Source organism: Mesocricetus auratus, unplaced genomic scaffold (assembly GCF_017639785.1).
Source record: "Mesocricetus auratus isolate SY011 unplaced genomic scaffold, BCM_Maur_2.0 Super-Scaffold_100008, whole genome shotgun sequence".
NCBI classification, from domain to species: Eukaryota; Metazoa; Chordata; class Mammalia; order Rodentia; family Cricetidae; genus Mesocricetus; species Mesocricetus auratus.
Window position 1 is genome coordinate 35,784,314 of NW_024429192.1, and position 25,749 is coordinate 35,810,062.

A 25,749-nucleotide genomic window follows, 5' to 3' on the forward strand; every position below is an offset into this window, starting at 1 on the left:
CACTAACATACCTGATCTAACTCTGAGAGCTTTCATCCTCACAGATTTAGGGACAACCAAGAGATATAAATGTGTAGCTACCAGTTCAAGTTCAGTTCAGTTTTAGCACTGCAAAGGCAGGTAAAGATCTTTATTTGTTCCATACTATAAACAAATTCTTATTTTCCTCCCCCTCCCTTCACTCCCATCAATGCCTGAGGCAGGTGGGAGGCAGAGCTGCCCCTGTTCACAACCAGCTGCAACACTTAGGAGAGCAGGCCCTGAACCTTGCCTGGGCAGCACAATAGAGCCAACCCTACTGGTGGAGGTGTGGGCTAGCCAGCTGGGAAGTTGTGAGCATAGGAGGGCTGTCTCCATTTCTCATCTGTCATGTAGTGGGTATGGGAGAGATGCCCTCCCCCACCTCACCCTTGCCTATCAATGCCTGAGGCAGGTAGGAGAACTGGTCCTGATATCAGAAGAGCAGGAGAGCCACTCCTGTCCCCCACCAGCTGCAGGATTAAGAAGAGCAGGCCCTGCACCTCACCTGGGAAGTAACACAAAACCAACCCCATTGGCAGAGGAGCTGACCCTGAAGGTGTGGGAGAGCCAACCCTGAGGATGGGATAGCCAGAGAACTGACCCCGCCCCTTGCTCATGCTGCAAGGGGTGAACTAGCCAGAGCCATGCAAAAGAGGTCACCCTGGTGATGAGGACAAGGGAGAGCTGTCAGGTTGACCAACCCCGCAACTACTCAGGCCCAGAACCTGGGTTGTGAGTTGGGCAACCCAACATCCAACCCATCTGTGATCTGCTGGAGCCCGTGAAGGGAACAGTCCTGCAGACCCAAAGCTGCAGAATCTCCACAACACAGGGCAACAGCAGGGTAACCAAGAGGAGCCCCAGTGAAGGCCCAGCATCCACAGTGTAGTAGAAACCAGAGACCTCAAACCAGACCAATGACTTTTCAATGAACACTTGAAAGTAAAGCTACATAGATAAAAGGGTTTACTACATGACTCACTCTGTTACATTACAGTTTCCATGGCTACCTTGATTTTTCTTTTGTTCCTTTCCTTTTTTTCTTAAACTTTATTTTATTTTGTTTGGGGTATGATGAGGGAATGAATGGGATAGAGACTCATGATGTGAGAGGCACAAAGAATAAATGAAAAAGAAAGTTTAAAAAAATCTTGTTTTATATGCAGTTAACTAGAGTGGACCTAATTGGACATTTCAATTGAAGCTGCCTTGTACAAATGAACTATCCAGATGTAGTTGGAGACATAACCAAATTATGTGCCGAAATAACTAGATTATGTAGGTCATAACTGGAGCTTTGCGATTCCATCTGGGGAAATGGAAATGACTAAGTGCATTTGGATATGAACTGAAGTTCTCCCTTCAGTAGGCACCCTGGCCTCCTTTAACACTTTGCTGGTAGTGAAAGTTCCTGATCACTTTGCTTCCTCTGAGAGCAACAGCTCCGCTATGACTGAGCTGCTGCTTTCCATCCACATGTTTGGCAGGTATTTAATGCATCCCTGCATCCGTACAGCCTGTCTGAAATCTAATCCACTTATTAAGTGATGGGATGGTAAAGCTGGCTACCTTGTGTGTACAAATGCTGTCTTTCCAAATTAGAAAAGAAGTAAAGCCCCGTGGAGGTGCATAGGCTTAAAAGGAGTAATTTAATGCCCCACCACTAATGTTCTTCTGAGGTAGCATTACATAAATAACCACTGCTGGACCAAGAGTCCTTGAACATTCTAGAATGATTTGAACATGTTTGAAATTTTTATTGTCTACTCAGAAGCCTCTGGACTGTAAGGCTGTAAATTATCAGGGTTTTTTTTTTGAATATTGAAACATCCATTATGCAATTTAAATTTTATGAAAGAATCAAGCAAAAGAATGATATTGAAAAAAATGACTTGCATAAGGTCAGAGATTCTCAAAGGAAAGAAAATGGTATGTCTACTCTTTAACATCAATCAAGGAAATATCTGGTTTGTTTTTAATAGTTGACTTCTTGGGGATTTTCATAGTGCCCAAAACATGAAGTTTAGCTTTCTAAACTCATACCTCTTGGCCAGTGCATAGAGTTTGGAGCCATGGTTCATAACTTAAAATCCAAAGAAAGCACCATTTACATGTACTTCACTTACCACCCAGGACTTCTTCATTTGGTTCAGAAAATCTTTTTGTCTCCACATATGTTTTGTGGTTTATTACATTTATTGACTTCTCGGGGCCTAGTATACCACATTTTCAAGACTGGATTACTTAGACCCAACCTATAGCATCATTTGTGTATTAGCAACAGTAGTGATGACAGGAACCTGATTAAGTACTTGTATGCCATTAAATGTGCTCACTACTTTCTAGTTCCCCTACATTACTCTCAGCAAAGGCAGATTTAGTTATTATCTCCATTTTGTAGTTCAGAAAACTTAAGACCTTGAGGCTGAGTAGGTGTTGAAGATGGAACGGAACTGAAATGGGAAGCCAGATACCCTCTGGGAGAGTCCGTGTTCCCAGGCCTTATACACTGTGGTGATGACCTCATCCATTTACTGATTTCGTTCTGACTTTGATTTTGTGTGGTATTCATGTGTTCAACGCAAACAGTCCTTTCTCTGTTCTAACGGTTAGGCCGTGCTCCATATCTAGATGCTAATATGTTACAGTTCCAAGATCAGCATCAGATTGTAGGACCCAGAATCGTGTTTGGCACATCATTTGTTTGTAACACAAATAAGTAAGCAAAGGAACAAGCATCCCTCATCTCCCAAGAAACTTGAGCAGTAGAAAACCAGAGGACCTGTACACTTTCCATAAACATTGTCCTTCTTCAATCGGTTTGAGTATATATCTGCCTTTAGTAAATATTTACATGAAAGGCAGCAAAAGAACGTCTCTGTAAACATGGAGCCTTGGTTTGGGTTATTGTCAGTGAGAAGCAGGGCCTGCCATCATACCACTTACCAAGCTTGGTTGTCACACCCTAGATCTCTGGGGCCAGGAACAGAGAAGCTCAGTAAGTAGATGGTTGACCAAATCCCAACCCACCTGTCTCCCTGGACTAAAAGGCTGCTTGTATACAGTGTTACAGCCTGCCTGGTTTCTTATGAATGAGTCCTTTACAGAAATAAACCTCTGAAGCTTCATCGTGTCATATTTTTGCTCTACTTTTAGAATATCTCATTTTGGGATTTCCTGTCCCACCTCCCAGGAAACTCTTCAATCCTGGATGTGCCTACCCCGTTGGTTAACCTATCTCCTTTCTTTTCTCAAGTTGGACCCAAGCATCAGACTCCAGCACACCTTTTTTGCTGAATCTCTTAAATTACACAAATGTCTATGGAATAGACAACTCAGAATTGCGTGCATGCATGTATGGGATACTTGCACCAGACAGGAAACCTGAATTTTAGAAATTTTGCAGATACTGGGCTTAAAAATGTTTTTAAAGGTTTTGTTTTCCCTTGCTTCTTTTCTTTCCACTCTGTACCTTTAGGGAGTTGTGTGATTCACAGAGAATAAACTGTCTCCATCTGTAAAGGTTCAAGTGATTAATCACAGTTCAATATTGTCACACAGCCCCATTTGTCCTTATGGCATCCTCAACAGTCATATGCCAAGCATGAGAAATTGGGCATTAGCACAGATACTTACCATTAAACTACTTCAAGCCAAATTTCGTATAATTTTTACAAAAATTCTATGTATACTATAATTTTATGTATTTTATTTATATATTTTATATAAAACATAGAATCTTATCTGTTCTATAATATTATAACTTAAACCCACCCAAACAAAAATTATGATAGAAATGACCAATACTTGAAAGCAAGTCCTAAATAATGTTAATTAGGTTTAAAGAACAGTTTTGATCTTTTGTTTGTTTAATTTAAGATAGTCTCCCTGCATTACTCAGGGTGACTTAGAGCTCATGACCCTCCAAGCCTCCACAGGTCCCATCTTTATTGCATGCCTCTCCCAAAACATATAGTTATTTATGTCTTAGTTGTAAGAAAACAGGATAATACGTTTTGGGTTTTTTTTTAATATTGAACTATAACTGCACCTGCTTAGGATCTAAAACTAAAGTGGAAAACATAAGGCGTAACCCCACATGCTCCCTGATCAAATGCAAAGTTTCTTAAAATAGCTTCATGTGGCTATGCGGAGCAGCTGGTGTCACTCACTGGTGTCCTTGGGCTCAACCTGGCAGTGTCACACTGCTGCCCGCGCAGCTGCCCTGTTTCTGTCCACTCTGGGCCAGCTGCAGCAGCTTAAAGAAGCACAGAAGCAGCTTCACTTCATCCACTTTGCTATGATCTCCTGATTCCAGTTTTGTAGTCATGCACCCCTAGACCCATCTTGATGAGCTACAATCTCCATTCCAACCCACAAACTGGAGAGAAATCCATCAAAACACCCCCCCAAGTTACAGCAAACTTTGAATAAAACAGAAAGATGGAAGAAAGGAAACACGGAAGGTGAAACCTTGAGATTGTACTTGGTCATAGCTGATAGACAGTACCGCCTGTAAGTGGTGCCACACACTCAGTTCCCGTCTGCGTTAGTTAGCAGCTGCGGTAGTGTGTCTGAAGGCATTTCCTTCTATGGCAGAGAGGTTTCACTATGGTGAGCAAATCAACCCTGAATGTAAACAGCACACCATCTTCTGGCCTTGAACCCAAGCCTGAACATAAAATCACCACGGAGGGAGCCAAGCTGAGTCAGAGTAGTCATGTCTCTGCTGCCTGACATGATGTCACCTCCATCCCCATACCTTCTCACCACAATAGCTAATATCTTCTTAAACTGTGAGCCAAAATCAATACTTCCCGTAGAGTTCTTCTGCAGGGTATTTTGTGACAAGAAGAAATACATCAGCCAGTCAGTCAGCTTACTACCTAACGTCATCAGAAAGACCCACATTCACTCACAGACTGCTTGGTTCAGCTACACACAGTGCAGTCTGGTACATAAGCACTTTCTCGAATACAGGGTTTTATTGGTTTGGTTTTGGTTTCTTGTGGGGTTCTTTCTTACCCTCAAGAAATTACTTTTCCACAAGAACCCATCTGTCTTTCCCCAGAAGCAGGATCTAGAGCAGGGGAGTCTGATCTACTATGTCGGTGTTTTATATTGCTAGACTGGTGGTACTAAACACCAGCTCAAATCCCATTTGCTTTTACGTGTAACTGAAACTAACACGCTCTATTATCATTGTCCCAATCAGTGTCAGGGTTTTTGTTTTGTTTTCAATTCTGAAAGATGTGATAACACGTCTTATTCTTATCAGGATACTTTTTAGTCCATGCAACAGTACAAGAAGTAAAGTGAGAGTTCCAGGAGTTTTGTTTGTTTGGTTGGTTGCTTGCGTGCGTGCGTGCTTGCTTAGTTAGTTGGTTGGTTTTTTGAGACAGGGTTTCTCTGTGTAACAGTCCTGTCCTGGAACTCACTTTTTAGACAGCCTGGCCTGGAATTCACTACTATCTGCCTCCCGGGTGCTGGGATTAAAGGCGTGCGCCACCACCACCTGGCTGAGGTAAGGTAAGAGTTAACCATCCTCGTTACCCAGCATCTACACTGAAAAAGCAGCAACCTTTTTAGAAGGAAGCTGGTTTTTCAAGAGCCAGGGAGAGCTTTATAGTCTAAGGAAGATGGAGGCGGGAAAGGCTGATGGGGTGACAGGTGGGTGTTGAATCACTCCCCATTGGCATAGTTTTCAATTTACCAATACCATCTTTAACTAGTAGGTACCAACAAGGTGTGTGTACTCCTGTAGGGAAAAATCAGATTTTTCAAAGCTTTCACTTAAAAATGACTCTGAAGATCTCCATCAGACTGAAAAAAAATGATAGGGCTAGGCCCCTTAAATATCCAGATCCAATTCTATGATCTGCTGAGCAGGGAATGATATCTGCCTCCCCTAACTCACAGGATCAAACAGTTCACATATGACCTCTATGAACAAAACAAAAACATTCCAGAAGTGGGCAGCACAGTAGTGCTGCTCTTGCAGGTGGGCACAGTGACTGACTGTCACACAGGCATAAACACCGTGGGCATCTGTTCACCAGGGAGCTCTGATGTCCAAGAAGTAATAGTACAAATTCAACTCTGAAATGTTCCTTAAGGGCAAACTGTCTGGCCCAGTTCTGAAAAAGCACACATTATCAGTAAGTAAGCCTTTTGTCTAGCATCTACTGCGTGGTCCAACATCTCTTCATGATCCTCAAGTATTAGGGCAAAAATATGTGTTCCAGCTTGAGTATTTGATGCTGCAGTGGTCTCTGCAATTGTTTCCATATCTTAGAGATACTGAATAACCCTTTCAGAATAGGTAAGCATTTCTGGTCTTTTCATCAGAAATGTGGTCAAAAAATACTTAGTTCTGGTAAACAATATACACAGTACACTAGTATTTAAATCTCTAGTGAGTTCCTTCTACAAAGATGTTCAGAGTGTTTGCCTCATTGACTACTGCACCTTTAATAACCCACTTGGGGCCTAGGACAGAACCTTTCCAAATAATGAATGAATGAATGAATGATGTTACAAGCTCTTTACTTCATAGCCTTATCCCTGATATTAATGAAACAGCATTATTCTTTGTACAGTGTGAATGGTTACTAATGCTTGTAATCACTAATTCTAGACTACAGAAAATAAACATTTTGAAATATTTTAATGCATCATGCTACATGAAGCACATCTCCTTGGTGATGAAATTTTGTTTTAGACTGAGATAAAGAATAATATGAACTATGTTCTGAAGGAAAGAATAAACGGCTCATTTATTTGGGGATTTTCCCATCCTTGGACCTGCCCGATTCTTGGCAAGTTGCGCTCTCAGCCTCTCCAAATACATCATCATTGGAGCCACGATAAAATAGATTGAGTTACAGTGCCTCTGCCTGAGGCTAGTACTTGACTGAAATTCTAGTTGAGTAAAGTTTGAAAAGAGACAATTATACATGAATTTTGGTAGATGCTAAACTCTGAGAATAAATCACTGTCTTTTTCTTTCTGACCAGTGCTTCTCTTTGCCTCAGCATTTTGGAGTGGTTTTGCATTGGCTATAATCAAAACCCAAACCTCACATCATTTTGGGAAATTACACAGGAAAGTCTCCTCAGAGGAGATCTGTGTTAATTATACTACATATTTGTTTTATTATTTGCTTTTTTTTTAGAAAATGGAAATAACATGTTAAAATTATTGATGCTTCTGGAAAATGCCAGTAACAAAAAGCTCTCATGTTGCTGAAGCTGAGTTTTCAAGTTAAGCATGAGGAAAGCTTCATAACTGACAACTGATAATTACAAAAAGAACAAGTTACTTGGCATATTTGTTTTCAGTGGGTCGACAACTAGGACTGTGTTATCATAAGAAAGCTGTTTTATCTGCAGCCACGGGAGCATATCTATCATTAGTGTACACACTACTCCGCAGCTCTCATATACCATGGAAAATGTGAGTGTAGTGTGGCGATAATTGCATTGTGCCTGTTCTAATGTTTGCTGACACTTTCTTTAAAGTTGTGATCATTCGTCACTGTGAAACGAAAATGCCTGACTCAAGCATCTCAAGTGAGCATAGGCCTCTGTTAAATGAGCTTCTGGTCAATATACGAAATGTGCTAGCCATTGGTACAGAATGCCCCCAGTGAGCACACTGACAGGGCTGCCACAGCATCTCTGCAGCAACCTGGAGTCACTGCTGTACCTGTGTGCTGTACCTGTGGATATCCAATCAGGCTCCGTGTAATGAGCTGCAGTACATGTCCATGATAAGTAAATCACGTAAATAAGTGTGAATACAGTAAAAAGAACACATTCTAGTCATCTTCTGGAGATGCTGATCTCTTCTGCCATCTCTCATGAAGGGGGAATTCCTTCCCTGACCTGGCAACTCCAGTATGCTACTCCATTTTCATCACACAGTGATTCTGAAACTATGTCGGTCATTTGTATTTACAAAATCTGACTACTAACAAGAGAAGTCATGCACTCAAACCTCTCTTTTTACCCTTGACAATCGATCTTACTCCAAAGAAGATGATAACTTGGCAACTTTTAATTTTCTTTCCTCACCTACAGTGTAACAAAACTCACTATCAGAATAGGAATGCTATTTTCCAATTGGCTTTTACCTATTTTAAACCTAAAGGCATCCTTCATAAAATCTGAGTCCTACCTGAGATTTCCTCCCTCCCCTTATGTAACTTCCCAGGATTGTGTTTGTAGAGAGCATTTGACGGTTCCCAGCTCACAGATAATGCAGAAACATCCCAACGCCCTTCTCAACCAGGGCAAGGACACTTAGCTTACCGTGCAGGTGCCTGTGCTTGGTCACTCCTGGCAGATCTCTCTTCTGATCCCTGTCAGGATCCAGTAGCAGAACCACAACACCCAACAACGTTTTCTTTTCTTTTTGGGCACCCTCTCAGTTTTTGTTTTATGGGCTTCAAAGTCACTGACAGTTTGCAACGAGGGACCAGTGACAGTTCTGCAAAGGGGATGCAGCAGAGAGCCCAGCGCAGACTGGGCCCAAGCACTAAATATAACCCTCTTTCCTTGCTGGGCAATGCCCTTCATACTCTGAAGACAGCCGACCTTGCTGAAACGCTCACCCCACAGCTTTGCCAGTCTCCACTGAAGAAAGAAAGAAAGGGTCTAGCCAAACTGAACTGCAAGACTAGGCGACCCTAACGGCAGCAACCCTCTGCCCACACAGACAAGTAAAGGCAGGTATAGGCTCTTGAGCGTGTTTGAATGTTGGTGTTTGCGTATTTACATGCCTGTGCCCAGCAGCTGCTCTCCAGATTAGACGACAACACTCACTGGCAATCGTCTCTGAAACCTCCTCCTGGGTCGTTTCAGATTTGTGTGCACATCCTGAATGAGGGGAGAAACTGCTGCGCATAGCCTAGGTCCCCTTCCCTGTCATGTTGCAGCCTCAAATCCACTGTGAGCTATAAACAGCAGTGTGCCAGATAGACATTAAGTTGCCCCTCATTTTGTATCCTGCAGCTGTGAACTGATGTAGCCTTTGTTTGAGATTTGAGTAACAAAGCCATGACCCTTATTCGACAGCCATAACCCAAGGCCCTTTGTGCAGACACTCACTATTATTAACGCTGTGTTGCTCTTTAATTTGAATGCCTGCCCATTCCATTTAGTGTTACAGAAGACAGGGGGCAAATTGCTATGAAAACTCTGCAGCTACACCCAAATGTATAGAAGATTTTTATTGTTATATATTATTCAGGTGTTACTGGAACTTTGTATTTTAGAGTTCTAAAATTAAAAGGCTCAATTTAAGTTTCTCTAGGAGATATGACTTATACGCATGGGGGTTAGATGGAAGGGCCTGTTCATTTGTTTGACAAATATTCATTGTAGCACCAACTAGATATCAGATCCTCTACCTCGGTGGCTGCCAGCTGCCTGAAATTGAGCTTGTGCATGATCTTATTTAGTGCTCATGGCATTCTTTTAAATGAGCCTTATTTCTAATACTCAAATGAGAAAGTAAAAGATAACCATAGATGATAGACTGACTACACTGGAAATTCAAAATTGGATGTGAATCCCTCTAAGGAAACCATATTCTTTGTTTTGGGGGAGTTGCATGGGGTGGGGGTTGAGTGTATGGTGTGTACATGTGTGATGTCAGTGTGTGTGTGTGTGTGTGTGTGTGTGTGTGTGGTGTGTGGGTGTATGCACACGTATAAGTGTAACTCGGAGGACAACTTGTAAAAAGCCATTTCTCCTGCTGCCATGTAGGTTTGAAGGATCAAATTCAATGCCTTTACTCCCTGAGCCATCTCACCAGCCCCATTCCCTTTATTTTCAATTAATACACAGAAAGTAGCATATATAATATACACTAATTCTCTGCCTTTTCACATTTTATATTTGCATCTTCCCTGTGGTATTGCATGTGTACATTGTTTCCTGAATTGACTTATATACTTCAGTGTGGTTATTTTGGAAGACAAGTATACAATCCTATGTAATCACAGCATAACAATCAAAATCAGTAAATTAACTTGATTTATTTCTAATCCATTAGTCCCATTCAAATCATCATGAAAGCCTTGATGGTATTCTTTATACTATCTTTTGGTCTATGATTACAGGATGCAATTAATTATTATATCTAGTTCAAATTGAATTGTGCTATAATTGTGAAATGTCTAGTGAATTTCAACAAATTAACAAAAAATATGAAATACCTAAGGTGAATCTCTGTGAGTTTCAAGCCAACATGGTCTACAGAGCAAGCTCCAGGACAGGCTCCAAAGCAATACAGAGAAACCTTGTCTCAAAAAAACCAGGAGAGAGAGAGAGAGAGAGAGAGAGAGAGAGAGAGAGAGAGAGAGAGAGGGAGGGAGGGAGGGAGGGAGGGAGGGAGGGAGGGAGGGAGGGAGGGAGGGAGGGAGGGAGGGAGGGAGGGAGGGAGGGAGGGAGGGAGGGAGGGAGAGAGAGAGAGAGAGAGAGAGGAGAGAGAGAGAGAGAGAGTAAATTTTTATATTAAATGTGTATTGAAGTTACAAAACTTTGACATATAGCTTAAATAAAAGTACATTTTTTTGATCCAAAGGGCAGATACAATCCAAGTGTTCCCCAGGTAGCTGGATAAGCAAATGTTATAGATACATACAATACAGAATTACTCTGGATCAATAAAGGAGAGTCCAGTCAAGGCTACAACCCAGATGAACCAAAGAGGCCTTATTTTCAGTGAAATAAGCTAGCTTCAAATAGGATGGAATTTTGTGAGTTGTCTAGAATTGTCAGGTTGACAGAAACAGAAAGTAAAATGGGCAGCTAACTACTGGAGAGGAGCAAGAAGTGGAGTGGTATTTCATTAGAACAGAATCTCATTCCAAATGGTAACAGAGTCCTGAACAGTCATCGTGAGGATGGGTGCACACAGGTGTAATTATACATAATGCCACCCACTGCATGCAGAACAGGTTCAGTGGTAATTAAAACTGTAATCCGGCTTGACACGTACAAGTCGCTTGTGAATTAGTCACCATTCATGGTGTTACTTGTTTCTCATCCACCTGTATAGGATCAGCTGAGCCTTTATCCAAGCACTAAGTTGCCACTTCTTGTATACCTTCTAAAATGTGGTAATCCTAAATCCTCATCTCGGGTTTAAGCATAGAATTGGCATGTGTACTTTAATTCCATTTTGAAACTTGAGATTAAGGCCAGGTACTCCAGGCCCTTCATGTAACCTCCATATCACAGTAGCTGCTGAAAATGAACATTCGCACGGGGCTAATTGATGGACAGCAGAAGGGACTGGGCACTCACATGTACACAGCAGGCTGGATTCTCTGAAGACATGCTTCCACCTACTCACAGCTGACCAAGAAGCAAGAGTCGAGGAAAAGGTGTTTGTAGTCTTCGGGGGACTTATTCACCTGCGCTTTGTCCTTTTCTGTGGCACTTTTGCACTGGAAATGATTATCCTACTTCCATTAGCACTGATACTTGTCAAGTCGGTGAGTCGATGATTTAGAATGATTCATGACAAACCCCTCTGCTACTTTTGCTAGACTTGTACAAGTGGTCACTACTGTAAAGGTCTGGAGCTGGTTCTGGTACAGTGAACTTTAAACTAATAGATGGATACATGGTTTTGTTTTTTTTTTTTCTTTCTGTGAATTGTGAAAAGTTTATTCCTGGTAGACTTGGATCACAGGACACTGGAAACAGTTCCTGCACCCCCCCCAATGTCTAATTTCTCCTAATTTGTATCCTAGATCTCATCTTTTCCACTGTTCCCTCTGCATCCCAGAGTAATTATATGTCCTCCATTGTTCTCCCAAAGCCTAATAATGTTTTCCTCAGTTCCGACGTAGTGCAGTGGCCAGCATACTTGTCTTTACCAAACTAAGAGGGAGATTCCTGGAGTGCAGTTGCTCCTCCCCAGCCCCCAGCAGTTAGTGCAAACGAATGAATGAATGAATGATGGAGCATCACAGACCGCCTCCATGAGTAGCAGATGATGAGGTAGCAACTCCAGGGTTAGAAAGGAAAGCTTTGAGTAATTTTCTTGGGACAGGATATGTTGCACACTTGTCCCCTATCTGTGTGGATCTGGGACTGATAAAAGGTGGTTGTTGAACAGCATCTTGGTGACCTAGAAAGTGAAGAATAAAAAAACTGTACTATTTTAAGCCTTTCTAGCAGACAGTTTATTACCAGTAAAAGTTACAGATTTAAATTTCATTCATGACCCTCTTCTTATTGTAGAATCAAAGACAAATGTGAAAATAAAAGTGTGGATAATCCATGTAATAGAACAGTATCACCAAGAAGATGAGTCTGCTAGGGTGAGCGAGTCTCTGGCCCTTCAACATGTGCCTGAAGCAGTATTTTGCAATGATGAATATTTTAGAATTCACATTTTCTGAGGTGAAAAATGATAATAACAGGCTAAGTTCTTGGTTTTTGTTTGTTTGGTTGGTTGTTTGGTTGGTTGGTTTTTGGTTTGGGGGTAGGTTATTTTTGATGAGCAAGATTTGTACGTACTTGACCTCTGAAAAGTGTTGTTGCCAATAATCTGCACTCTCAGATTTCCCTGGGCACTTTCTCCATGTTCTTCTAGAATGCCAAGATACCAGGTGGCAACTGCTTCAGCTCTCAGACATGCCTCGAGTGACCTAGGTCGGTGTCGTTGTGCAATGCTCTTCTCTTAGCATGGCCGCCATCACTCCGTGGCCTCATTCATTTGTGTCACCACGACACTCTTTCCCATCTACACCCATACCCTTCCAATGGGCCTTTGAAAGTTAGGGGGAAGGGGGCTAGGAGAAATTCTAGCAGATTTTCAAAGTGAACCAGCATGTGAATGCAAAAGTATGTGAGTTGTATTTATCCTCTCTCGTCCTTTTAAAATGCTATCTCTTGCTAATCTTGTTTTCCTTCTTAACTGAGCTGAGTCAACTGACACTTTTCAAATTTTCAGATCAAGCCCGGCTGTAATGTTTGAATATAATTGGCTCCATAAGCCCATAAGAAGTGGCACTATTAGGAGGTGTGGCCTTGTTGGAGTAGGTATGGCCTTATTGGAGGAAGTTCATCACTGTGGGGTCAGGCTTTGAGGTCTCCTATGCTCAATCTTTGCTCAGTGTGACACACAAACCACTTCCTTTTGCCTGTGTGTCAAGATGTAAGACTCTCAGCATCTTCAGCACCATGTCTGCCCACACACCACCATGTTGCACCATGATGACAATGGACTAAACCTCTGAAAGGGTAAGCCACCCAATTAAATGTCTTTCAGCTCTTATAAAGATAAGAGTTGCTGTGGTCATACTGTCTCTTCACAGCAATAGAAACCCTAACTCCTTAATGCTTGCCTTAACTCCCATTGACAGAAAAGACAGGTATGCATATCAGTAAGCATCTGTTTAATTCAGTTCACAGAAACTTGCTGACTTCCCATAACACATTGTGAGGAATTGTACTGGGTATTGGTACTATAAAGACAAAATAAAAAGTTGTCTTGTCCATTGTGAATGTCATCTAGTAAGGGGCAGTCATACAAATTTCAGGTTTTAATGGGGCTGTGCCTTTCAGTTTGGGAGCTGAACAATGCTGATAGAACCTTTTAGAGGTGAAAGTCTGGAGGCTTCAAGGAATGGGGTGTAAATATTTGAACTGAGCACCCTGAGAGGAGGAACAGGTTTCTGCCAGGAGGTAGGCAGAGGACACGGAGTGAGAACAGACACCTTGGCAGGGAATCGTAGATGGCTTCAGCAATAGCAAACTGCTCTCTTGCCTCAAGGACAGGGCCACAGCCAGGTAAAGTAGAATCTTGTCTGGACTTGCAGAATTAAGCATGAAGTCTCCTGTACTGTGTGCATCCAATGGAGAGCCACCAGAGGCATTTTCACAGGAAGTTAGTCTGGGAGCTGGGATCGGGGAAACCTTAAATTGAAACTCCAGGAACTTTTTCTGGGACTCTGGAATATTTCCCCTGAAAAGGAACTCAGTCTTCATCTAATTCTAGCCTTTTGTTTTCCTCATGAAAATTGTATAGCCATCTTCATTACCACTCGTCACAGCACCCCCTGACTAGAAATCTGTAGTTACTGAAGGATTCTGAAGTCATAAGGGCCAGCCTCTGTGAGAACAAGGAGTGAGACTGACCCAAGAAGAGAGACCCCTCACATTCATTACAAGTGGGGTAGTTCAACACCACAGGGAGACCCCAGGTAGCCTGATGTCAAGCAGCAGCTAAAAAGTGGGGAGCTTAATAATCACATCCACTGAGGTAAGCAAGGGGGAAAGACTGAGCACATCAGAAGGTGACTGGAGAAAGGCTGCTTCTTGTCAACCCCAGACCTCATGGTGCACTCCAGAGGCCCTCCAGTGGACACCCAAATGATTTCAGACCTCATGGTGCACTCCAGAGACCCTCCAGTGAACACCCAAATGATTTCAGACCTCATGGTGCACTCCAGAGACCCTCCAGTGGACACCCAAATGATTTCAGACCTGGTGGCTGGGTTCCTGGCAACCTGCCAGGTTTGCTTTCACTGGGCCCAAACCAAAGTCTTCTGTTGTAGCCACTGGGCAGGATTGAGAGGCAGACCTGGCATCAGGGTACCGCAGAGCTTATGGGCAACTGCACGAGGCAGAGCCCCATGACAGAACAACAAGGGTGTTCTCTTAGAGTGACCTCACAAGACTCCCAGGGGTCCATTGTGCTCCTTATTCTTGGTGTTCTGGTGCTGGACTTTAAGGTTCTTTATAATTTTCCCCAAGTTCAGGAACACCAAGCCACACACATAATAGCAACTCTGCTTTCAACCACAAATGTCTTTAAATAAGAAAGCACTGCCCTGTCCCCATTCAAAATGTATTGTGTGCCAAACCTGGTCTTTTAAAGCACTCCTTTTGAAATGCCCTAATTGTAGCCATAAGTCAGGTCTCTGTTCTGTCTGCCTCACAAGTCAGTCAGGGTGGTCCTAGTTAAAATGAATCCATGAACAAAGTCTCATAGAAATTCAAGGTTTACAGTAGTATAATAGTGTTTATGGTAGCCAAAACACAATAAAAAGATGCTCTTTTGTCTTATAAATGTATTGTTTGCAATTATATTAATCATCTATTCAATAGTTTTTTATTGTGTGTAGACACTGTCCTGAACTGTAAAAATGTGTTTTAAGTAGGCAGTATCCATCCTTGCCATTATGGGATTTGAAATCTGTCAGTGGAATGAAATAAAATAACTGGGCTGTAAACTGTAGCTCAGTTGGTAGAATGCTTTTTTAACATGGAACAGGCTTTGGGGTAAACCCCGAATAACATATAACTGGGTGTGGTGGTACAGTCTAATACCAGCATTCATGAGGAGGATCAGAAGTTCAAGGTCATCCTCAGCAACATAGCAAGTTCAAGACCAGACTGGGCTACCAAAGACTGTCTCAAAAGAAAAAAACACTAACCAGTAATCAGATAATTACAAATAGTGATAATGCTATGTTAAAAGAGAGAGTCAAGGTAGGGAGATGCCTGCTACAGTTGCCTGGGACCTTTCTGAAGAAGGAAAATTTATAAAACTAGTGTTACATAGAAGCTAAGAAGGAAGATCCTTCCAGGCAGAACTGTAAGGCCCTGAGGCATCAAAGGAGGTCATTGTGACTGCAACACTTTAGGGCACAGATCAGAGAGTAGAAATTGAAGGAATAAATGGAAGCCAAATCATGGGAAGCCTGCAGCTCCTGCTAGGAATGATCTCACTGTCGTACAAAGGAATGCACACAGTAAAAGCAGCTCAGCAAAGCAATAGTTTTTTGTTTTTTGTTTTTTCAGAAAGTGTGCACCAAGACCCCCCAGCCAGCTGGCAAGCCCTGGGGCTGCAAGTGACTGAGTCTTTCCTCACCCTGGGTAGAGCCCTATCTCATAATCTTTTGACATTGGCTAGTTTTTTAAAGAATCATCACAAAGGAAATGAAGAATCACAATATAGGGTGAGGGAATTAGAACCTTTGAATAAAGGTTTTATGAAGTACCTATGGTAAAAGTCTAACAAGGTGAGCATATTCATCAGGGTTCTCAAGAGTAGGGAGGGAGGGAGGGAGAGAGGGGGGGGGAATATTTTAGAGTGATTTATGGGCTGTGTCTATGAACAAAAAGTCAAAAAACTAAGTAGTAGTTCAGTCTGTGAGCCTGGATGTCTCAGCTGTGTTAAGAGAAGCTTTTTCCTTGCTTGCCGATTTGGTATATCCCCCCGCCAGTCGCCTGGGCTCTGCCGCGCCAGCCTGGTTCTAGATCCGCATGAGTCCCAAATAAACACACAGGAGGCTATATTCATTATGAAGCTGTTGGCCTTGTTTGTCTCTTACTGGCTAGCTCTGCCTTAAGTAATTACCCCATAATTGTTAATCTAAGTATGTTTCTTACCGGAGAATAGTTCCCGGTGTCCTACTCCCATGGCGTCACATGTTGACTCTCCTGTGTTTCTCCTACCCAGAATCCTCCTGGATTCCTAGCCCCACCTATCTAGATTCCTATTGGCCAGACAGTGCTTTATTAGCATAAGACTTCCCCAACATCTCCTCTTTTCTGTTTAAACAAAAAGAAAGGTCTTAACTTTAACACAGTCAAATTGTATATAACAGAACAGTTATCAAGTAAGAACATAGTTACAATATTTTAGCAAGATTTAAAGAAAATATCATCCATCCCATCCTTGTGAGTCCAAAGTCCTATATGTAGCTTATCTTTTATCATAACTAAAGAAAACTATAATTATAACTATCTGTCTTCAACTCCATCAAAGACCACAGAAGGATAATATATAAACACTAGGATTGACAGAGACATCTTACTGCCTGGACAGTCACCCGAAGTTCCTCTGTAACGTTGGGGCATCCATCTTCAGCCCATAGGCCACAATGTGTCTGGAACACTTCTCAGCAAAGCAGGAGATTTCAAACTGTCCATCTGCGTTGGCAGTCTGTCAGTCATTTTTCTTTGTCCTGCAGAAAGTCTCGTAGACTCTTCATCAAGCAGGAACCCTGTAAGACTGAGTTCAGTAGTCACTTTCCTGTGGGTCCTGCATGTCCAGATGATACAACAACAGTCAAGAAGTACAGGCAAGAGCAGTTCTTGCCCAAATGGCTAATCTTGCCATGTTGAAAGCAAACTTTATAACGAGTTTCTTCGATGCCCATCTTCCTCTCAGACGTAATTGGTGCTGCCAGGAGCAGACATTTCTCATTGTCAAGAAAAACCCTAAACCATTTTAAATGCCATGTTCTGAAGGTCTTTGAGAGGTTTGAAGACTGTCCATCTCAAATATATTTCTGTATATCTAGAAACCTAACTTATGTAACTAGAAATTCTATTATAAGTAACTATCTATAATCTGTATTTAATTATGCATTACGTTGTAAAAGATCATTATAAGCACAATACTTAATCAAGAGGAGAAATATAAGCATCACAAAATTGACCTTGATTTTGTCTCAATAAATGAAAAACAATACCCATACCATAATTCCCCTTTTTACCATTAAAAGAGATTGGCTGTGATCACTAGCCAATTATAAACAATCCCATTTAAATGAAAACAAAGTTTTATAAACAAGATGGGAATTGGGACGTCGCTCATTCCAAACTGCTTCCTGCTGGAAGGGGGCGCTGTTTATACCATGGGGATCATGACAAAACTCAGAAACCTGTATAAGTCCGTATTTTCGGGGTCTGTAAAGCTCCATCATCTTAACTGTCTCAGTCGTTGGAACACCTGGTCCACTGCTTCCGGGGGTCTTGGTTCGTGAAACCACAGAAGCCTGGAAGGAATTCTCAGCTTTTCATTTTCTGTAGAAACATAAGCAAAAACTCCTTTTCCGAGTAACATATCCTTATACTTAAATTTTGAAGTCAAGTCATTTTCAAAAGATAGAAGTTGGATTAATTTAGCAGCATTTATAATCAAGTGTACTTTAGCAGCTGTTCCTTCCTGAGCAATTAAAAAATTGAAAAACACAATAGCGTACAATATCCAGACTCTCTGTGTATTTTCCATCTTTACGTGGCTTATTTATTTATTATTACTTTATTTCTTTCACTTTTATTTCTTTTTCTCTGAGACAGGGTGTCTCTTTGGAAATCCGCCTGCCTCTGCCTCTGGAGCAATTCCTACCGGCGTGCGCCACCACAACGCCAGCTTTTGTATTTATTTACCACTTTGCAGTTTCATTTTCTCTCTCAATCTCACGTATATTTTTAAACACACTGTAAACCTTTAAAGGTTTTGTTCATCCAAGTCTGACTTTACTGTAAATCTTTATGTTTTTCTGGCCACGTGTCTTATCTGTAAAACTGTGGCTGTTTTAAACTGCCGGTTTTTCCGTCAAGATGGCGGGCGTAAGCATGACTGCAGCTTACCGCCTCAGTCCATGCTGACATCCAGCAAAAGCTGCCACTTCCAGCTGTACGTACACACCTTTTAATTGTTAGCAGAGTCTCTTAAAACAACCTTGTTGGTTTTTTTTTTTTCTTTTTCTTTTTATGCCGAGTCAGGAAGACTCCGGTAAGCGAGCCACGTGAATCTCGGCTTGTTGCTAGCAAAACAGAGCACACCTGAGAAAATGCTGCTACCAAAATCTATGCTTCTCTCCGTTCTTCTGTTTCTAAAATTCCTTTAAAGCTTTTGTTGTTTTGCGTGGAAATTCAATCCCACTCCTGACAACCATTATGTTAAGAGAAGCTTTTTCCTTGCTTGCCGATTTGGTATATCCCCCGCCAGTCGCCTGGGCTCTGCCGCGCCAGCCTGGTTCTAGATCCGCATGAGTCCCAAATAAACACACAGGAGGCTATATTCATTATGAAGCTGTTGGCCTTGTTTGTCTCTTACTGGCTAGCTCTGCCTTAAGTAATTACCCCATAATTGTTAATCTAAGTATGTTTCTTACCGGAGAATAGTTCCCGGTGTCCTACTCCCATGGCGTCACATGTTGACTCTCCTGTGTTTCTCCTACCCAGAATCCTCCTGGATTCCTAGCCCCACCTATCTAGATTCCTATTGGCCAGACAGTGCTTTATTAGCATAAGACTTCCCCAACAAGCTGGACTTGAGTATACACAGGAATCCCAAGCAAGTAGACTCTAACTCCAGTGAAGGAGGGAACTTGCCAGAGAGAGTGAGCACAATCAGGCAAAGAGCAAAAACTTCCTTCTCCCATTCCCTATACCACCAGAAGGTGTGGCCCAGATTAAAAGTGGATTTTCCACCTCAAAAGATCCAGGTCAAAAGTGAATCTTCCCACTTCAAATGATTTAAGTAGGAAAAAAAATCCTCACAAGTGTGCCCAGCTGCTTGGGTTTTAGTTAATTCCAGGTGTAGTTGAGTTGACAGCCAAGAATACCCATAACAAGTCCACAGCTTGACAACTTGACACACAATCATATCTCCTTATGTCATGCTTAATTTCCAGTTGAAAACAACAACCAGGTAAAAGTTACACCTAATATGATATGACTATCCCACATACAGTCACAAGTTCATTATATAGTTAACCAGGTCACAATTACACATAACATAACTGTCCTTTGTACAACTGCAAATGCATTATAAGTTTTAGAATAGGTGACAGTGTCACTTGAGAGAAAAGTTTTTGATATCTTAAAATTTAAATATGATAACCACTGGTATTCTCTTAATTTATGTTACATTACATGATAAAGAAATTGAGGAATGAAATCAGTATCTTTATAGATATATTCATAACAAAATATGACAGAAGCACTCATGTCAGTTATAACCCTCAGTTCTACAATTATTCACATGGCCTTAGCTGGTATTTATGACTACCTTTCTCTACTACACATCGAGTATTTCCTCCACCTTCAGCAAGCACCTCAGCAGCTTGGTTCTTTTCCTGAAAGAGCAACCTAAAGAGTCTGTGCCCTTTGTCATCCTGCCTGGATTAACGGTATCTAGTTTCCCATGGACTTTAATCTCAGGACACAGTAACACCAAGAGATGCCGTACAGAATTGCCTGCATTCCAGACGTAATCCTTCTTACCTCCATTGTAGAGAAGCCATCCAAACTCTCCTTCATAATCTGGATCATTAACTCTCTTAACACAACACTGTTATTCCTGTCATAGCCTGTTGACTTAAGGGCACCAGAAGCCCAGAGTGGCCAAGGCAGAAGTCTAAGCTTCCAGTTCACTGCAATGATTGTTGTGACTCCTGGCAAGATTATTCCCCTTCTGGAACCAAAAACTTCTAGGCTAACAGGATTTAAGGTTACAGAGGAGAAAGTAAAAAAATTTATAGTGGGTTGCTAGGTGTGATGATAAGTGGAACTATTCCCTCTTCCACTCCTTGACTGTTGGACCTGTGAATCCTAGCTATAGGAGGAAACATTACCGTATACTAGATGCTGATTGAGAACCCTGGAGAACGCTGCCCCAGCCCTCCCGGCTGCCGCCATCTAACTGGTACTGAACTGTGTCTTTGAAAAACTGTTCATCTTTCTGTCATGCAAACTGCTTCAGGATGGCTGGGAACATGTTAAGACTGGTGGATTCCCTGATATTCCCTGATTGTGGGCACTGTCTCACTTATTTGGCTGTGAAGTGAGTTCCTTGATCAGAAGCAATACTATGCGGAATACCATGATGATAGATAAGACTTTCTGTAAGTACACCCATGGTAGATTTGGCAGAAGCATGATGAGCAGAAAAGGAAAATCCATAACCATAATGAGTATCTACTCCAATAAGAACAAACTGTTGTCTTTTCCTCAGAGGAAGTGGTTCAGTGTTGTCACCCTGCCACCAGGTTGCTGGCTGGTCACCCCCAGGGAATGGTTCCTTATCTGGGGCTCAGTGTTGATCTCTGCTGTTGGCAGATCTGGCATTCTGCAGCAGCTGTAGCCAGGTCGGCTTTGGTGACTGGAAGTTCATGTTGTTGAGCCCATGCATAACCTTCATCTCTGCCACCATAACCCATGGGCCCATTGGGTAAAGACAGGGATGGCTGGGTCACTCTATCTATTTGATTATTGAATTCCTCCTTAGCTGAAGTCACCTTTTGATGAGCATTTACATATGACACAAGTATCTTCACTTGCAAAGAGCTATCCACATACTTCCCCTGATGTCTTTCTCACCAACTTTGCAATCCTTCTCCTTCCAAATCCCTGACTATCCAGTCAGTGCTTTGGGCTACAGCCCATAAATCAGTTAACAGTCACATATCTGGCCATTTCTCCTTTCAAGAAAAACTTATGACTGTGTACTGCCTGAAGTTCCGCCCTCTGTGAAAATTTCCCTTTACCAGTGCCTTTCAGGGCTGCCCCACAAAGAAATCATGATGCCGCCACTGTTCACTTCTGCAGAACCATCAGTAAACCAGGCCCTAGTCTTCCCTTCCTCAGTCAGCTGGTCACAGGACATACCCATTAGGCTATAGGTGCATGCTTAGCAGCAGAGGGCATGGTAAGGGGAGTAGAAACAATGGGTATTTGAACAACTTCATGTAAATTGCTTGTGCCTTCTGATCCTGCTTGGGCCTGATCATGTTCATACATTTAATAATGGAGTGTTGCTGTGACATCCTACTTTATGGTTTATTGGGTCAGATAACACCCAGCTCATATTAATCATCTCAGGTCACCTGTAACTTGATGGCCCACTGTCAAATGTTCTGTTTCCACTGAGGCCTAATATCAGATCAAGAGCTTTTTCTCAAAGAGTGAAGAGTTGTCTGTAGATGTTGATAGAGTCTTGCTACAGAATCCCAAAGGACTCTGTGATTCACCTATAGGGGCCTGCCAAAGGCTCCAAATAGCATCCCTATCTGCCACTGACACCTCAAGTACCATTGGGTCTGCTGGATCATATGGTCCAAGTGGTAGAGCAGCCTGGACCTGTTAAAGTGTCTTCTCCTGGTCCAGGCTCCAACATAAACTAGCAGCTTTCCGAGTGGGTTGGTATCTGGGCTGGAGTAACACTCCCAAGTGAGGAATATGCTGGTCCCAGAATCCAAATAGGCCCCCTAAACATTGTGCTTCTTTCTTTGTGGTGGGAGGGGCCAGGTACAATAACTTATCTTTCACCTTAAAGGGACAAAAGATTGTAGGTGCCAGAGGAGTCAAGGATATTAGAAGAAAACCCACAGAATCAACTAACCTGGCTCATAGGAACTCACAGAGTCTGAACCAACAACTAGGGAGCCTGCGTGGGACTGACCGAAGCCCTCTACATGTATGTTGCAGTTGTGTAGGTTGGTCTACTTGTGAGACTCCTAACAATGGGAGCAGGACCTGTCCCTAATGCTTTGGCTGGCTCTTAGGAACTTTTTCCTCACTCTGGATTGCCTTGCCCAGCCGAACTACAAGGGCAGGTCCTTAGTCTTAATGCATCTTGATGTGCCGTGCTTTGCTGATAACCAAGGGAGGCCTGCCCCTTTCTGAACAGAAACAGGGGGAGTGGATTACAGCTGGGGCAGAGGCGGGGTTGGAGGTGGGAAATGGGAGGAGAGGAGGGAAAAGAGACTTCAGTAGGTTGTAAAATAAATTCATTACATTTTTAAGAAATGCGTATACTTCTGTTGCTCTAGAACCACTCTGGTAACAAAATCTGTATTAGTCAGGGTTCTCTAGAGAAACAGAACTTATAAAATGTAAATAGAATATTTATATGTTATATATAACTATATATTATATAATATATTATGTATAAATATAGAATGTATATAATTGTATATACATAGCATATATATATGTAATGGGATTTATTAGAATGGCTAACAATGGCTAATTTTCTAACAATGGCTGTCTACCAACAGAAGGTCCAAGAATCCAATAGTTGTTCAGTCCACAAGGCTGGCTGTCTCAGCTTGTCTTCAGTATAGCCAGAATCCTGAAAAAGTAAGTTCTATAGTGTCAGTAAAGGAATGAACTTGCCAGGGAGAGCAAGAACAAGCAGGCAAAGAACAAAAGCTTCCTTCTTCATTGTCCTTTATATAAACTGTTACCAGAGGATGTGGCTCAGATTAAAGGTGTATTTTCCTACCTCAGAAGATACATATTAAATCTGGGTCTTCCCACTTCAAATGACTTAATTAAAAAACAAATCCCTTACAAGTGTACCTAGCCACTTCGATTTAGTCTACTCCAGGTGTAGATGTAGTCAAGTTGACAGTCAAGAATAGCCATCACAGTAGGGGAGAGAAGATTTGAATTTCTTGTCATAAAAGTTGCAGTGTTTGACAGCCAAGACTAATTAAGAACTGATGTTGCTTACATAGGCTTTACTTTAATTACAAGAGCACAATGTTGTAGACTTTTAATTAGAACAGCTTTGTGATCCTATTACATTTTAAAAGATTTTAGGGCTGGGATTGTAGTTCAGTGGTAGAGTACTTGCCAAGTATGCCATGAGGCTGTGTGTTTCCCAGCCATACCTATGCTTCTCCAGCACACACACACACACACACACACACACACACACACACACACACACGCATGCACACACGCACGCACGCACTTTGCATACTCATCTTGCAGGGGGTTACAGAAGACCAAACAGATTGTATTTGTTGCAGGGATGGTGACATTGGAATTAACAGCCTAAAGACAAGCTGTTATTATTTGTGACTTTTGTCTGTGTAAGTCTGGTGTATCCCAGACTGGCCTCAAGTTCATTGAGCAGCACACATGGCCTGAACTCTCAGCTCTCCTGCGTCTTCCTCCACCTCCTAACTGTTGAGAGTACCTGATGCTTGGGATGCATCTCCGTTGGTAAGAGTGCTTACTTCTCTGGTGCCCTGCTTTTCTTTTACAACCATGTCTTCTCTGCTTCCCATTAATAGAAGGAAAGGGGAAGCACTGCTACTAGTGCTTCAGCTACTTGAGTGGGAACCTGGTCTCAACATTTCTCATGAGAATCCTAGACAGAGGTCACACTCAGTTTGCAGGTTGATTAAATCCTTGCCAACTCCCCACTGTTCTTCAGCCCTGGTCCTGGCATTTAGAAGGGAGCAAGTAAGTGTTAACTTGATTGTACTTGGATTCCCCATGTTCCCAGGAGAAAGGGAGAATTAGAGGCCAGTGGGATTCTCTTCTCCTTTCTCTTTGGAGATGCAGTATGTCAGTAGGTTATGGGACCTCTTAAGAGTACTGTATTTCCAGCCCTGTGGTCACATTTCCACCACTCTGTACTAGAGCAAAAGGTGATGTGTGCATGCAAAAACTTTAAGAGCATCTGGTTAGGATTTAATATGGCTGAAATGTTGCAATTTTTTCATGTTTCAATTACTCAAATATGACTAAAAGTGTACTTTGGAAATTTTCCAAAATAAAAGCTTCAAGGTGAGAAATTTCAGTCCCAACAATAACTTGAAAGTTAGAACTTGGAGTAAAAACTGACTTCTCAACTGTCTTAAGTCTGTCACCAACACTGATGATTTGATCATGTGACAAGTCTGGTTTCTGACCGCTAAGTTGTACAGTTCAGCTTCAGACATCACTACTCCCCTTCTTTTCTTTTGAGGTGAGTAAGTTGGGGCATAGAAAGGAAAATGGTAAGATAAGGTAAGACCTGGGACGCTCAGGCCTTTCCAGTGACCCCCAGGTCACAACTGCCGACCTTGACCTAAACAGCCTCAAGTGATGTAACACAGCAGCAAACTAGTTATAGTTTGTGTCTCTTCCCACGGAACCCACCACACAATGTTCTTGTGCAAGTGCCAATAGCAGTAGTAGTGGGGATACACCACCAGATGGCCAGGGGCCACCTAGGACCTGTGCAGGGAGAGGACAGCACCCCTGAGGAAGTAGACCAGCAGTCCTTGGTGCGGTATCCACCATGGAACAGTCATCAGGTGGTCCTCCCACTTTCTTTTTTTAAAATACTGATTCTGATGGTTTAGGATAGTTGGATGAGTTTCAAGTTGTCAGGTGAGGGGGGAATTCCTATTTGTCTTATTGGTTGATAAATAAAATGCTGTTGGCCAGTAGGGAAGCAAGATAGGTGGGACTAGGAGTCAAGGAGGATTTTGGAAGATGTAGTCAAGAGTAGAGTGTTATGAGAAGCTTTCCTTGTGAGAAACCATCCCGCCAGCCTGGTTCCAGAGTCGCATTAATCCCAAATAAACACACAGGAGGCTATATTCATCATGAAGCTGTTGGCCTTGCTTGTCTCTTACTGGCTAGCTCGGTTTTAAGTAATTACCCCATAATTGTTAATCTAAGTATGTCTCTTACCGGAGAATAGTTCTGGGCTCCTACCCCCATGGCGGTTACATGTTGACTCTCTTGTGTTTCCCCTTCCCAGAATCCTCCTTGACTCCTAGTCCCTCCTATCTAGGTTTTCTATTGGCCAGACAGTACTTTATTGACAAATGCACAGGCAAATAACAGGACTTCCCCAACATCTCCTCTTTTCTGTTTAAACAAAAGAAAGGTCTTAATTTTAACATAGTCAAATTGTATATGACAGAACAGTTATCAAGTAAGAACATAGTTACAATATTTTAGCAAGATTTAAAGAAAATATCATCCATCCCATCCTTGTGAGTCCAAAGTCCTATATGTAGCTTATCTTTTATCATAACTAAGGAAAACTATAATTATAACTATCTGTCTTCAATTCTATCAAAGACCACAGAAGGATAATATATAAACACTAGATTTGACAGAGACATCTTACTGCCTGGACAGTCACCCGAAGTTCCTCTGTAACGTT

At 42.1% G+C, this 25,749-nt stretch overlaps 2 protein-coding genes across 5 annotated transcripts in view; one reads left to right on the plus strand and one right to left on the minus strand.

Annotated features, from left to right (window-relative positions):
* The window catches only part of Filip1l (filamin A interacting protein 1 like), a 234,968-nt gene extending 226,454 nt beyond the window's left edge, over positions 1-8,514 (minus strand). The window contains exon 1 of one of the 2 annotated variants that reach the window (XM_040750627.1): positions 8,334-8,514. The gene's annotated coding sequence lies outside the window, so the exon portion shown is untranslated. The remainder of the gene's footprint in view (positions 1-8,333) is intronic. The other variant, XM_021231009.2, reaches the window with a different exon arrangement.
* Cmss1 (cms1 ribosomal small subunit homolog) overlaps positions 1-25,749 on the plus strand; it is a 296,653-nt gene that overhangs the window by 233,680 nt on the left and 37,224 nt on the right. The window contains exon 1 of one of the 3 annotated variants that reach the window (XM_040750631.1): positions 8,636-8,753. The exons of 1 other annotated variant lie outside the window; for it this stretch is intronic. The gene's annotated coding sequence lies outside the window, so the exon portion shown is untranslated. Of the gene's footprint in view, positions 1-8,635; positions 8,754-14,223; positions 14,308-25,749 lie in introns of those variants that run through there. One more of the 3 variants, XM_040750630.1, reaches the window with a different exon arrangement.